The 15,971-nt window shown below is 37.6% G+C and overlaps 1 protein-coding gene across 4 annotated transcripts in view; it reads right to left on the bottom strand.

The window, feature by feature from the left end:
• Window positions 1–15,971, bottom strand: part of XRCC4 (X-ray repair cross complementing 4) — a 379,323-nt gene that overhangs the window by 134,486 nt on the left and 228,866 nt on the right. The window contains exon 8 of one of the 4 annotated variants that reach the window (XM_070794005.1): window positions 1–15,971. This exon is cut by the window's left edge and continues 41,140 nt beyond it; it is cut by the window's right edge and continues 33,850 nt beyond it. The exons of the other annotated variants lie outside the window; for them this stretch is intronic. The gene's annotated coding sequence lies outside the window, so the exon portion shown is untranslated. 4 annotated transcript variants of the gene reach the window in all.

Here is a 15,971-nt window from a genome sequence, read left to right as displayed (position 1 = left end):
TCTCCATCTTTGGCTTCAAAGAATATAATCAATCTGATTTCGGTGTTGACCATCTGGTGATGTCCAGGTGTTGAGTCTTCTCTTGTGTTGTTGGAAGAGGGTGTTTGCTATGACCGGTGTGTTCTCTTGGCAGAACTCTATTAGCCTTTGCCCTGCTTCATTCTGTAGTCCAAGGCCAAATTTGGCTGTTACTCCAAGTGTTCCTTGACTTCCTACTTTTGCATTCCAGTCCCCTATAGTGAAAAGGTTACCTTTTTGGGGTGTTAGTTGTAGAAGGTCTTACAGGTCTTCATAGAACCATTCAACTTCAACTTCTTCAGCATTACTTGTCAGAGCATAGACTTGGGTTACTGTGATACTGAATGGTTTGCCTTGGAAATGAACAGAGATCATTCTGCCATTTTTGAGATTGCATCCAAGTACTGCATTTCAGACTCATTTGTTGACTATGATGGTTACTCCATTTCTTCTAAGGCATTCTTGCCCACAGTAGTAGATATAATGGTCATCTGAGTTAAAGTCCCCCATTCCAGTCCTTTTGAGTTCGCTGATTCCTAAAATGTCAGTGTTCACTCTTGCCACCTCCTGTTTGACCACTTTCAATTTGCCTTGATTCATGGATCTAACATTCCAGGTTCCTATGCCATTATTGCTCTTTACAGCATCGAACTTTAGTTTCATCACCAGTTACATCCACCACTTGGTGTTGGTTTTGCTTTGGCTCCATCTCTTCATTCTTCTGGTGTTATTTCTCCACTGATCTCCAGTAGCATATCGGGCAACTACCAACCTACTAAAGATGGCAAGTTCATCTTTCAGTATCTTATCTTTTTACCTTTTTATATTTTTCATGGTATTCTCAAGGCAAGAATACTGAAGCGGTTTGCCATTTCCTTCTCCAGTGGACCACGCTCTGTCACAAGTCTCCACAGTGACCTGTCTCTCTTGGGTGGCCCTACACGTCATGGCTCATAGTTTCATTGAGTTAGACAAGGCTATGGTCCATGTGATCAGTTTGCTTAGTTTTCAATGATTGTTTTCATTTGTCTGGAGAAATATGAGACCTTATGGAAGCTTCCTTATAGGATAGACTGACTGGTGGTGGTGAGTGGGGGGGAAGGAGGACTGGATTTTGTTTTGATGGGTGGGGCCATGCTCAGTAAATCTTTAATCCAATTTTCCTTTGATGGGCGGGGCTGTGTTCCCTCCCTGTTGTTTGACCTGAGGCCAACCCATGGTGGAGACAATGAAGATAATGGCGACTTCCTTCAAAGGTCCCATGCATGCATTCTTCACTCAGTGCTCTCAACTGTGCAGCAGCCCACCACCAACCCACGCCTCTGCCAGAGACTCCTGGATACCCACAGACAAGTGTATGTCAGTCTCCTGTGGGGTCACGGCTCCATTCCCCTGGGTCCTCATTCACACAGGTTTTGTTTGTGCCCTCCAAGAGTCTGTTTCCCAGTCCTGTGTAAGTTCTGGTGGTTCTATGGTGAGGTAAATGGTGACCTCTTCCAAGAGGGCTTGTGCTATACCCAGGTCTACTGCACCCAGATCCCCTGCCCCTGTCCACTGCTGACCTGCACCTCTGCAGAAGACACTCAAACACAGTTCTGTCTCAGTCTCGGTGGGGTCTCTGGGTCCTGGTGCGCACAGGTATGTTTGAGCCCTCTGAGTGTCTCTGGCAAGTATGGTGATTGATTCTTAATGTGAAAGACAGTAGGGGAACCCTCCTACTGTCTTTCTGGGGCTTCTCCTTTGCCCTTGGATGTGGAGTACCTCCTCGAAGTCATTCCAGCACTGTGCAGCCACCACTCTAGTGCACTTACTCATTTAATCAAATTATAGATATGCATGTCTTGTGAGTGCAATTTTCTATTTCTTTTATGACCTTATCTAAGAACATTTTGTATTGCTTATTTTCTAAAATAGTCTTACACTGATTGCTTTATCTTAATTCACTATCCTATACTTGAGAGCAGGTTATATGTGTATAATTTTAGTTAGCAACAATTTTTTGTTGCTGTAGACATGTATCATAACAGTTATGGTAACAAAAGCCATATTTACAGAGTAAACCTTTTTTTCCAGGATAGACTGAATTACAGAGTAATTCACTCTATAGTATTTTGTTAATTTTTGAATAGGTAATATATACTTGGTACAAAATTTAAAGGTACACAATGATACACAAGAAATAGATCTTACCCCTTCAGCCAATAATTACCTCTAGGAACTAACTAGTATTATCAATTTTTTAGCTCCATTTCCACAGATAATTCTAACAAAAGTGAGTTTTAAATGTTTTCAGATTTATATATCAACCTAGTCTAAGTTGATGTGGCATGCCATGATATGGTATAGGACAATTTTCCAGAGAGTGATTTTCAGAATATGAGTCCTTCAAAATGTCCTATCTCAAAGAGTTCTGTTACCAAATCATTTTGGGTGACACAACATACTCTTAATTCCATTTTGAAATTTACATTATGTATCTTAAGGAGTCTGAGGTTTTCAGGCAAGAAATATGTTTTCTTACTTTGTTTAACTTAGCACTTTCCAAACTGACTTTACAACAGGACACTTTTTACCTCCCTTCCCCTCAAGAACACTAATAAGCAGCATGTTAAATTAATTTATATTAGGTAGAACTGAAGAATGCTGAGTAAACACTTCAGTTCAGTTCAGTTGCTCAGTCGTGTCCGACTCTTTGCAACCCCATGAATCACAGCACGCCAGGCCTCCCTGTCCATCACCAACTCCCGGAGTTCACTCAGACTCACGTCCATTGAGTCAGTGATGCCATCCAGCCATCTCATCAGTTGATAATAATGCATCAGTATCGGTGTATTCCCTGAAACAAATGTATTACACTGAAGTATCATGTGACTCATAGGGGAAGCTGAGTGTGTTGCACATGGGAATACTTTGTACAGCTGTCTCAATTTTTCTGTAAATCTAAATTAAAATTCTTCTAAAAAATAAAGACCATTATTAAAAAAGTTAATTTGGGAACTGCATATGGGACATGAAATAACACTAAGATGAGAGTTAAGAAATCTAATTTCTAGATATCAATTCATGTGAAAACAGTTTATGTGAAATTTTTATAGCAACGAAGCAAAGGTTAATTTTCTCTAGAGATTATCTAAATGACTATACATTTGGGAGTGTACCCAACTCTTGATTATATGATAGAAGATAAACTAAAGTAATAATTAATCATAAAGAATGTATTTGTGAAGAAATGAAATTACTATGAATAAAATATCTATATAGTAAAAGATAACCTGTTTAGTAATGAACAGATGATATGGAGCTGTCGAAGCGCCCTGTCCCTCAGCTCATACCTGTGGGGTACAGGCAGATCTCAAAGATATTGTGGACTGGGGTCAAGACTGCTACAATAAAGCAAATATTGAGTCACGCAAATTCTTTTGGTTTCCCAGTGCATATAAAAGTGTCTTTACTCTATATCATAGTCTATTAAGTGTGCAACAACATTAGGTCTAGAAAATGCATATACCTAAGTTAAAAAAAAAATTGTTTATTTCTAAAAAGAAAATTGCTTGGAGAAGGAAATGGCAACCCACTCCAGTATCCTTGCCTGGAGATCTCATGGACAGAGGAGCCTGGTGGACTGCAGTCCATGGGGTCACAAAGAGTCGGGCACGACTGAGCGACTAACACATACACACACAGCGGACTATCATTCAGCATTAGTGACACATGGTATCAATGGGTGAAGCTCAAAGACACTAACCCAAGGGAAATAAGCCATCACAAAAGGACAAATACGGTAGGATTCCACCTACATGAGGTACTGAGCGTAGCTGAATTCACAGAAAGTGGGATGGCAGTTGTCAGGCAGATTAGGGGAGGAGGAGATGCAGAGTTAGTGCCTAATAGGTTAGAGCTTCAGTTGGGGAAGGTGAAAAATTCCTAAAAAAAGAGAAAATTGCTAAACATCATCTGAGACTTCAAGTGAGTTTTAATCTTTTTGCTGGTAGATGATCTTGCTTCAGCATTGATGGCTGCTGACTGATCAGGGTGGTGGTTGCTGAAGTCTGGGATGGCTGTGGCTATTTCTTAAAATAAGACATCAATGAGGTGTGCCACATCAACTGACTCTTCCTTTTATGAATAATTTTTCTATAGTATACAATTCTGTTTGGTACCAGAGTAGAACTGCTTTCAATATTGGAATCAATCCTCTCAAACCCTGACATAGCTTTTTAAAATAAGTTTATATAATTATTCTAAATTCTTTGTTGTCATTTCAACAACCTTCACAGCATCATAACAGGCTTAGATTCTATCTCAAGAAAACACTTTCTTTGTTCATCCATAATAAGCAACTCCTCATCCATTCAAGTCTTATCATAAGATTGCAACAATTTAGTCACATTTTCTACTTCTAATTCTAGCTCTCTTGCTGTTTCCACCACATCTGCAGTTGCCTCCTCCACTGTTTTTTAACTCCACAAAGTCATCTATGAGAGTTGGAATCAACCAATTCCAACTCCTATGAATGTTGGTATTTTGACATCTTTCCGTGAAATCATAAATGTGCTTAAAGGCATCTAGAACGGTGAATCCCTTCTAGGTTTGCAATTTTCTTTGCCTAGATACATCAGAGGAATCATTCTTTATGGCAGCTATAGCCTTATGAAATGTGTTTCTTAAATAAGAGTCTTGAAAGTAAAAATGTCTCCTTGATCCATTGGCGCAGAATGGGTGTTTTGTTAGCAGGCATGAAAACATTAATCTCATTGTACATTTCCATCAGATTTCTTGAATGACCAGAAGCATTGCCAATGGGCAGTAATATTTTAAAAGCAATCTTTTTCTGAGCAGTAGGTCTTAAGAGTGGGCTTAAAATATTCAGTAAACCATGCAGTCAATAAATATGCCATTATCCAGGCTTTGTTGTCCCATTTACAGAGCACAGAGTAGATTTAGCGTAATTCCAAAGGTCCCAGTATTTTCAGAATGGTAAATGAGCATTTGTTGCAAGTTAAAGTTACCAGCTACATCAACCTCTGCCTAACAAGAGTACCTTTGAAGAGTACCTTTCAAGCTTTGAAGCCAGGTATTGACTTCTCCTCTCTAGCTATGAAAGTCAAAGGAGCATATTCTTCCAGTATATGGCTGTTTTGTATACAATTGAAAATCTGTTGTTTAGTGCACCTACCTTCATTAATGATCTTAGCAAGATCTACTGTATAACTTGCTGCAACTTCTACATCAGCATCTGTGTTTCACCTTGCATGTTTATGTTATGTAGATGGCTTTTTCCCTTCAACCTCATAAAGCAACCTCTGTTAGCTTCCAACTTTTCTTCCACATTTTCCTCACTCTCTCAGCCTTCAAAGAATTGAAGAGAGTTAGGTCCTTGCTCTGGATTAAGCTTTGGCTTAAGGGAATGTTGTGGCTTGTTTGATCTATCCAGACCATGAAAACCTTCTCTGTATCAGCAATAATGTTGTTTTGCTTTCTTATCTTTCATGTGTTTACTGGAGTAGTGATTTTAATTTCCTTCAGGAACTTAGCCTCTTTGCATTCACAACCTGGCTAATTGTTTGTTATAGGAAGCTCACCTATCAGCCTATCTCTGTTTTTCATAAGCCTTCCTTACATGTCCTTCTGACATGTCTTTCCTTAAAGGGAAAAAGCTTAATCATTTCTAGCTTCTGATTTCAAGTGAGATATGTGAGACTCTTTCTTTCACTTGAACACTTAGAGGCCATTGGAGGATTATTAACTGGCCAAATTTCAACATTGTATTGTATCTCAGGAAACAAGGAGGCATAAGGAGAAGGAGAAAGATTAGAGAATGACTGGTTGGTGGAACAGTGGGAATGCACACAATATTTATTGGTTAGGTTTGCTGTGTTACGTAGGAATGTTTCATGGCATAACAAAACAACTACTACAATAACATCAAAGATCACTGATCATAGATTACTGCAATAAATATAATAAAAATGAAAAAATTTGAAATATTCCCAGAATTACCAAAATGTGAAATGGAGTCATGATAGGAGAAAATGCTATTGAAAAATGATTTGTTTGACACATTGTTGCCATAAAATTTCAATTTATTTAAAAAAAAAAAATGAAATACCTGAGAAGTGCAATAAGTGAATCTCAATAAAACAATGTATGCCTGTATTCTAACACTGCAGAGCAAAAATTTTGGGTGAACCTCTAATTAAGGATAGTAATGAAAGAGAAATGAGGCATGTGTCTGCTTAATCCCAGACTCATAAATACAAGGATCTTTACTATGAAGTTGTTTAACAGCCCAGTAATTTTTGGCAGATGGCCTTAAATCAAAGTACTTGTAATATTTTTACACTTTTGGGTAATATCTGTGGACTGTCAAACTACTGTATTATTAAATAAATTATTTTGTGTCATATTGTTATTGGTTTCATGCTGCTACTGCTAAGTCGCTTCAGTCGTGTCCGACTCTGTGCGACCCCATAGATGGCAGCCCACCAAGCTCCCCCATCCCTGGGATTCTCCAGGCAACAACACTGGAGTGGGTTGCCATTTCCTTCCCCAATGCATCAAAGTGAAAAGTTAAAGTGAAGTCGCTCAGTCGTGTCCGACTCTAAGCGATCCCATGGACTGCAGCCTACCAGGCTCCTCTGTCCATGGGATTTTCCAGGCAAGAGTACTGGAGTGGGGTGCCATTGCCTTTTGTTTCAATGATGATTCTGAGTAACTGTGGTTTCCTTTCTATCTGTTCATCACCCCATTTATGCCAGTTAATCAAGGGTTGACTGTAGTTGAGTTCAATGTAACTAGTTTTACTATAGTCTCAAGTTGTTTCCTGATTTGCCATGCGTCATCTGCAAATATTATCAAATTTTTTCCTAATTATATTTGTAACCATTTTTTGAATTGAAATTGTACTCATTTGAATCATTACCTCAAATCCTTCATTCTTAAGTAGTTTATACCACATAATATTAACTAAATATAAGTAGGCAATGTGGTGTTCTTCGTCTCTCTAATTGAATTTTCTATTGTGCTTTTTTTTTTTTTTTTGGCTAGGTTTTTTGCTAGATTATACTTGACTTTCCCAAGTTATTGCAGTATACAATTGAAGTTATTTTAACTGACCCAGTTTTTAAGATTTGTCATGAAAGAAAACTGTCTTTTTTATAATTTACAAGTATAGTAAATTATTCCTGTTATTCTACATATTTTCCTTATACTTTATTATAATACTGCTACAATTATAATCAAAGCTTTCTTAAAAGAATATTTAGTAACTAACCAACAAACCAACATGTATGTGATATCTCCTACACTATGTAGTTGAAACCTTTCCCCACACACAAATTTAACAAATAACTTTAATTTTCCCTTACTGTTAGGAAATGGCAACCCACTCCAGTATTCTTGCCTGGAGAATGCCATGGACAGAGGAGCCTGGCAGCTACAGTCCATGGGGTGGCAACGAGTCAGCTGAGACTGAGCACACACACCAGCAATATAGATAAAGCATGGACTTTAGATCGTTACTACCTAGGTTTGAGTCCTTGTTAGCCCACTTATTATCTGTGATTCTCTGTGTCTCGGTCTTCTTATATACAGTTAGCATTTTTATCCCCATTTTATATATGACAGGGGTTTCCCTGGTGACTCAGACAGTGAAGAATCCGCCTGCAATTCTAGAGATCCAGGTTCGATCCCTGAATTGGAAAGATTCCTTTGAGAAGAAAATGTTGTCATTATTCCTTCCATTATTTTTTGTTGGTAGTATTATTTTTCACCCTCCCAAGAGCTCTTATGAGCTATTTCTCCTTGAATTAGGTCTTCCATAATTTGTTTTCTATTAAAGATGAAATTTACTTGTCACAGTAAGCTGCTTTAGAGCCAGCTGGTTAACTTTACCCATTAAGTTATTCTACTTATACCTTTAGTAGAAATCTTGCTAAATTTTAGCTTCTGAATTTGAAAGCTTAGGTGTCTGCATATCTCTTGCTTAAAAGAACTAAACATGCTTGAGAGTGTGTGTGTGTACATTATTACATGGTGGTTTGGTCACTAAGATGTGTCCGAGACTTGAAACCCCATGGGCTGTAGCCCACCAGGCTCCTCTGTCCATGGGACTTCCCAGGCAAGAATACTGGAGTGGGTTGCCATTTCCATCTCCAGGGACTCTTCCCAACCCAGGGATTGAACCCGGGTCTCCAGCATTGCAGGCAGATTCTTTACTGACTGAGCTATGAGGGAAGCCCCACATTTTTACATACATTTGTTTTTTACTTAATAGCATCAGAGAACTGATACAGTACTAAGGAAATTATTAGAATAAAAGCTAAAGGAAGGCAGGATCGTAGAGAGATAAAATCACTACATTTTTTTTTTTTTTTTATTTGCCTAAAGACATTTACTGGAACTTAGTGAACTTAAACTGCAGTTTTCACACAATTGTGGGATACAGCGGGATAGAGACAAATCTTAGGGCTTGCCCAAAGAGGAGACCCTCCCTCATAAAGGTCATGAAAGATTCATTTAGTAACCACAAGCCTACGCTTGGGTATATTTGCAGCTCAAATTAATGTGATTTAGGAAGGCAATGGCACCCCACTCCAGTACTCTTGCCTGGAAAATCCCATGGACGGAGGAGCCTGGTAGGCTGAAGTCCATGGGGTTGCTGAGGGTCGGACACGACTGAGCGACTTCACTTTCACTTTTCACTTTTCACTTTCCTGCATTGGAGCACGAAATGGCAACCCACTCCAGTGGGAACATTCTCCTGTTCTTGCCTGGAGAATCCTAGGGATGGGGGAGCCTGGTGGGCTGCCGTCTATGGGGTCACACAGAGTTGGACACGACTGAAGTGACTTAGCAGCAGTAGCAGCAGGTGGTTTAAAAATTCTCAATGGTGAATGCGTTATATACTGTGGTAACCCTTTCACAATATCATCATGCTATACACTCTAAATACATTACACTTTCACTTGTCAATTATATCTCATTAAAACTGAAAAATAAACAAACAAGAAAATCTCAAACCAGGTAATTTAAAATAGTTGAAGACCATTAGTGCCCCTATGTGGCAGAAGCAATGACAAATATTTTGCAGAGAAAACACCTTTACACTAGGTCTCAAAGAATTCCTACAAGTAATTTTCTAAGAAAAAAAAAAAAGAGTAACACACAGTAAAAAATTACTTCACTCATAAGAAAATAAGGCTTATGAATAAGAACAGAAGAAACAACAGAAATCGGTTGTGGAGATTTCAAATATTATGAAAACAATAAAATAACAATGCTTACTACATTTCAAAAATAAAAGATACTCAAGAACAGTAACAGGAAACTATAAACAATGATAAAGCATATCTGGAGAGAAACACACACAATTTCTAGAAATAAAAATATAATATCTGAAATTATTCAGTGACCAAGCTTAAGAGATTAGCCTTTTATATATGAAGAGAGAACTAGTAACCTAAAACATGACTAGAAGGAACTATGTGGAATTCAGCATGGAAAGTCAAATAAAGGTAACGAGACATAGAAAATAGAGTGTGATGGCCTAACCTAAGCATGATTTGAGCATCAAAAGAAAGGGACAGAGAGAATAAAATAGAAGAGATATCTGAAGAAATAAAGATTGAGAAATTTTCAGAACCAATGAAAGTGATCAATTATTTCCCTTAGAAATCACAAATCACAAGCAAAATGACCAAAAAGAAATTTACATTTGGATGCATAAGAGTGAAACTTTAGAATACCAAAGACAAAGCGGTAATCTTACAAGTAGCCAGTCAGAAAAGGCAGATTCCTCCCAAGGAGTGATTGTGGGAATGTCAAGAAATGTTCAGTTTCCTATGAAATCAAATATTTAGTGTGTTCAAAGAAAATAACTACTAACCCAAAGTCTAGCTTCAGTAGAATTTTTTCAAGAGCACAGGTTATATAAGGACATTTTCCAACCAACTAAACTGAGAAGTTTGCCTCTAGTAGAGTATCATTGCTTGGAGAAAGAAGTGGCAACCCACTCCAGTATTCTTGCCTGGAAAATCCCATGGACAGAGGAGCCCGACAGGCTACAGTCCATGGAGTTGCAAGAGCCGGACATGACTTAGCGACTAAACCAACCACCAGAGTATCATTAAAGGAAATTCTGAAAAATGTATTTCAGATAAATTGAAAATAATCCCAGACAGCTGTTTTAAATGCAAGTTGTAAATCCAAGTAGAAAAAAAAAAAAAAAACAGTGAAAGTTATACATTTGTAGATAAATTTAAATGATTTAAATGAGCACTGGCTATATATACAAACTAATAATGAGAATGTCCTTTAAAAAAAGACTTAAAGTGTCCCCAAATATGCAAAAATAAGGTTAACTTTGTGGGATTTCGGGATTAAAGGAATTTAAGGGAATTAAAGTTTAAAGGAATTAAAGTGTTCCAAATACTGAGTTCTCTAAAGGGAGCAAAAGTATACTTGATTGACTTTTACAGTTTCATAAGTTAAGAAAACATGTTGGAATTGTAGCTACTAAAAGAAGAGAAACAGTGTATTTCCCACAAACAGTAAAAAGACAAAAACTATCAGATGAGATAAAAAACAAAAGCAAAAAATGCAGTTAAATGCAGTTCATCAGAGAGGTTTCCAAAAGGTAAGGATACAAAAAGGTAGAAAGTAGAAAAGACGGAAAAATATATATACCAGGTAAATCCTAAAAAAAAGAAACCTCCCGTGGCTATATTAATATCTCTTATTGAGATGAAGAACATTACTAGAAATAATGAGAGTGATTTGATAATAAAAAATTTCATTTTTCAGAAATATTAAACTATTTTATCTAATAATATAGCCACAGATTGTCAACTACAATGAAATATAGACAAGCTTTTTATAGTTCAGCTCAGTTCAGTTGCTCAGTCATGTCCGACTCTTTGCAATCCCATGGACTGCGGAATGCCAGGCCTCCCTGTCCATCACCAACTCCTAGAGTTTACTCAAACTCATGTCTAATTGGGTCGGTGATGCCATCCAACTATCTCATCCTCTGTTGTCTCCTTCTCCTCCTGCCTTCAATCTTTCCCAGCATCAGGGTCTTTTCTAAGGAGTTAGATCTTCACATCAGGTGGCCAAAGTATTGGAGCTTCAGCTTCAGTATCAGTCTTTCTAATGAACGTTCAAGACTGATTTCCTTCAGGATTGACTGGTTTGATCTCCTTGCAGTCAAAGGACTCCCAAGAGTCTTCTCCAACACCACAGTTCAAAAGCATCAATTCTCCCTGCTTAGCTTTCTTTATAGTCCAACTCTCAAATCCATACATGACGACTGGAAAAACTGCAGCCTTGACTAGATGGACCTTTGTTGACAAAGTAATGTCTCTGTTTTTTAATATGCTGTCTAGGTTCGTCATAAGTTTTCTTCCAAGGAGTAAGCGTCTTTTAATTTCATGGCTGCAGTCACCATGAAGTCACCATGCAATCATCTGTAGTGATTTTGGAGCCTCCCCATAATAAAGTCTGTCACTGCTTCCCCATCTACTTGCCATGAAATGATAGGACCAGATGCCATGATCTTAGTTTTCTGAATGTTGAGCTTTAAGCCAACTTTTTCACTCTCCTCTTTCATCAAGAGGCTCTTTAGTTCCTCCTCACTTTCTGCCATAGGGTGGTATCATCTGCATATCTGAGGTTATTAATATTTCTCCCAGCAGTCTTGATTCCAGCTTGTGCTTCCTCCAGCCCAGCGTTTCTCATGATGTACTCTGCATATAAATTAAATAAGCAGAGTGACAAAATACAGCCTTGATATACTCCTTTTCCTATTTGGAACCAGTCTGTTTTTCCATGTCCAGTTGTTATAGTAGTGAAGGATTTTAATGCAGCTCTTTTTAGGAAAATGGATGTGGATATAGATTTTAATATGAAAATTAACAAATCTGATCTACCAGACATATAAAGAACACTTTACCAAACAAATGCAAATGCAGACATATTGTTTTCTAGCACATATAGGACATTTATGGGACCATAAGAAAATTTTCAACAAACTTCAAAGGACTGAATTCATATGGTATGTAACCTAAACTTTGCCACTTACTAGTTTTATGACATTGTTGAAGTTCTTTAGCCTTTCTGAGCTTCAATCTCTTAACTTCAAAATGGGGCAACAATGGTATACACAAGAGAATCTTACAAACAATGAGAGGTTGTTTGGATTTTAAAATAATGAATTTAAACAAGGAAAGGCATGATTAGATATGTTTTATAAAGATCATTTTGGCAGCAAGACCGAGAATGGCTTTAGAGAAAGGGGCAACTAGAAAGAGATATGTTAGGAAGAAATTATAATACATCATGTAAAATGCAGGGCTGGATAAAGCACAAACTGGAATCAAGATTGATGGGAGAAATATCAATAATCTCAGATACACAGATGACACTATCCTTATGGCAGAAAGTGAGAAACAACTAAAGAGACTCTTGATGAAAGTGAAAAAGGAGAGTGAAAAAGTTTGCTTAAAACTCAACATTCAAAAAATGAAGATCATGGCACCCAGTCCCATCACTTCATGGCAAATGGATGGGGAAACAGTGAGAGACTTTATTTTTTTGGCCTCCAAAATCACCTCAGATGGTGACTGCAGCCATGAAATTAAAAGATGCTTGCTCCTTGGAAGAAACGCTATGACCAACCTAGACAGCAAATTAAAAAACAGAGACGTTACTTTACCAACAAAGGTCCATCTAGTCAAAGCTATGGTTTTTCCAGTAGTCACGTGAGAGCTGGACTATAAAGAAAGCTGTGTGCCGAAGAATTGATGCTTTTGAACTGTTGTGTTGAAGAAGACTCTTGAGAGTCCCTTGGACAACAAGGAGATCCAACCAGTCAATTCTGAAGGAAATCAGTCTTGAATGTTCATTGGAAGGAGTGATGCTGAAGCTGAAACTCCAATACTCTGGCCACCTGATGCGAAGAAGCTAATTACTGGAAAAGACCCTGATATTCGGATAGATTGAAGGCGGGAAGAGAAGGGGATGACAGAGGATGAGATGGTTGGATGGCATCACTGACTAATGGACATGAGTTTCATAGGCTCCAGGAGTTGGGACGAACAGGGAAGCCTGGCGTGCTACAGTCAATAGGGGCGCAAAGAGCTGGACACAACTGAGCGACTGAACTGAACTGAACTGATAATACATCAGATGAGAAATAATGTGGACTTGAAGAGCACATCAAAGGACATATCTTCACAAATATCTATCTTCCTATTTATAATTTCAGTCCCAAAGAGAACTAACAGAAACTAGGTCTACTAAATGTATAACTAGTACTTTAAAATTCTTTGGTGAATAACAGAATGTTAAAGCACATAATTTTTCATTCATTAAAAAGAGAGAATATAAGGGGCAATCTTCAAGGCAAATGTCTTTGTGACATAAAAAAATGCAACTGAGTTATGGTATCCTTTATATATATCTATGTATATACATATATATATATACACACACACACATATATATTACAGAGATACAGGTACAGATTTATTTTTTAATTAAGTCTATTTTCAAAGTATTCTCTTTTTTCATTCTTTAATATTGTCTAAAGTTTAATAATTCTCACTGTTAGGTACTTCTTCACAGCCAATCCCCTAAAGCAAAGACACTGCATATTTCTGTTACCTGCTATTAACAGATACTTAAACTACTTGCATATTAGTGTATTCATTAAATAGTCTTATAAAACTCAAGGTAAAATATTTCTACACATAGATTTTTTAGGGAATTTGTAAATACAAATGAAGCAAGTACTAAACTCTATTTTGTTTATAATTTTTATTTACATGAAATTTGGCTAACATGAAAATATATGTAATTTAAACAATAAAACTAAAACTAATCTGAATAATATATCTGTGTAGCACAAACATTATATATGAACAAGGTCCTTCCCTAATTTAGCTTTGCTTTTGTTTTCTATCATAGACTCAAGGGCCATAATTGGTAGGAAGCACGATTTAAATTTGGGAGGAATAACACTTGGCTGGTGTAAATCATGCTTCCCAAGTGGTGCAGTGGTAAAGCATCTACCTGCCAATGTAAGAGACACAAGAGATGTGGGTTCAATCCCTGGGTCGGGAAGATTCCCCAGAGCAGGAAATAGCAACCCACTCCAGTATTCTTGCCTGGAAAATTCCATGGACAGAGGAGCCTGGTAGGCTACATTCCAGAAGATCACAAAGAGTCAGACACAACTGAGCATGCACACACACACACACACACACACACACACAGTGTAAATGACAGTGTTAATAAGGATGGCTATTGCAGAGAATGCCACGGTGGCCTATCTTTGCCAAAAGAGTTCTCATTTCTCATAGTACCAAATTAATATTCATTTTCATGTCCTATAAAAGAGTGTCATAATTAAAGTGAAAGGAAATGAAGTTCATTTATAGTGAAAGGATGTGCTGAAATAAAATGTCAGAATTGATAAATGGAACAGGCAAAGAGATAGATGTGACTCCAAGGGGTATTACATATTGTCTCTACCAATCATTTTGGAACTCTTCCAAACAATACATCAAATTAAAGTCAATCCAAGAGAGAAATTTGTAATTTAGATAATTTATACTTTGGCATAGGCAATGCTACATATTTCTGATGATGCTATCTGGAAAGAAGAACAGAGAAGAAGAGAAAAGGAGATCAAGGTCACACTTATTTGCAACTTCTCTCTTATCTCCTGCTAGAAAGCATCAAACTGTGTCTCAAATCTGACAACACATCATCCCTTTCATCTTTCATCTGGATTAGTGCAGCTTCTCAACTGGTCTTCCAGAGTTCCACTCTGGTCCACTTTCAATCTACCATAGAGCACAAAAAGTGATCTTACAAAGTATATCAAATAAAATCCACTGTTTAAAACTCTATAAGTTTCCCAAAGCACACAGAATAAAATCCACACTCCCTTACTTTGAGCTCTAAGGTCTGCATGATCTGGCCTGTCTGTGTGTGTTACTTCTTGTATATGTTGTTATCCAACCACACTGAGTTTCTTCCCACCTTAGAACTTTTGCATATACCATTCTGTCTTCAGGGAATACCTCACTCTTAAAAGCCTACTCCTTACGCTTATATGAAGCTTAAATATTAACTGCCTCAAGCCTTTCCTAACCACCCACTCAACTCCTTGTTTTGTTTCCTTCTTAGCAAACAAAGGCAATGGCATCCCACTCCAGTACTCTTGCCTGGAAAATCCCATGGACGGAGGAGCCTGGAAGGCTGTAGTCCAAGGGGTCACTGAGGGTTGGACACGACTGAGCGACTTCACTTTCACTTTTCACTTTCATGCATTGGAGAAGGAAATGGCAACCCACTCCAGTGTTCTTGCCTGGAGAATCCCAGGGACAGTGGAGCCTGGTGGGCTGCCGTCTCTGGGGTTGCACAGAGTCGGACACGACTGAAGCGACTTAGCAGCAGTAGCAGTAGCATACATCATAGCATACAATCATTTTTTATATTTATTGATTTTTTATAAAGTTTTTCACCTAACATGTAAACTCTGTAGTGAGGGTGGTGAACGTCTTTTCTAATGGCACCTTTTTTTATATATAATTTCTTATTACAGACATATAAAGTAGATTATTTTATATGCACATTATTGTTTTTTTACTCTGAAATAATAAGACTGTTTTAAAAAGCATGTTCCATACTAATGCATGGTGTTTGGTGAAAACATGATCCTAGGTCAAAGAATACTTGGCAAGTCCTACAAACTATATGTTCTTCCTGAGGGTCCCTGATGCATATTAAGATATTGAAAGCTTCCAGAAGTAAAGAAATTGTTTTACTTTTACTCAATCCGTTGATTACTGTATTTGTAGATTCTGGAAACTCCTTAATTTCCTTACTAAGTAGCATTTATTAACCTCCTGAGATATTAAGTGTTCAACATAAGAAACTTTGAGAAA

The sequence above is a fragment of the Bos indicus genome, chromosome 7 (genome assembly GCF_029378745.1).
Source record: "Bos indicus isolate NIAB-ARS_2022 breed Sahiwal x Tharparkar chromosome 7, NIAB-ARS_B.indTharparkar_mat_pri_1.0, whole genome shotgun sequence".
NCBI classification, from domain to species: domain Eukaryota; kingdom Metazoa; phylum Chordata; class Mammalia; order Artiodactyla; family Bovidae; genus Bos; species Bos indicus.
Note: the sequence above shows the minus strand (reverse complement) of the source record. Positions and strands in the feature narration are given on the sequence as shown.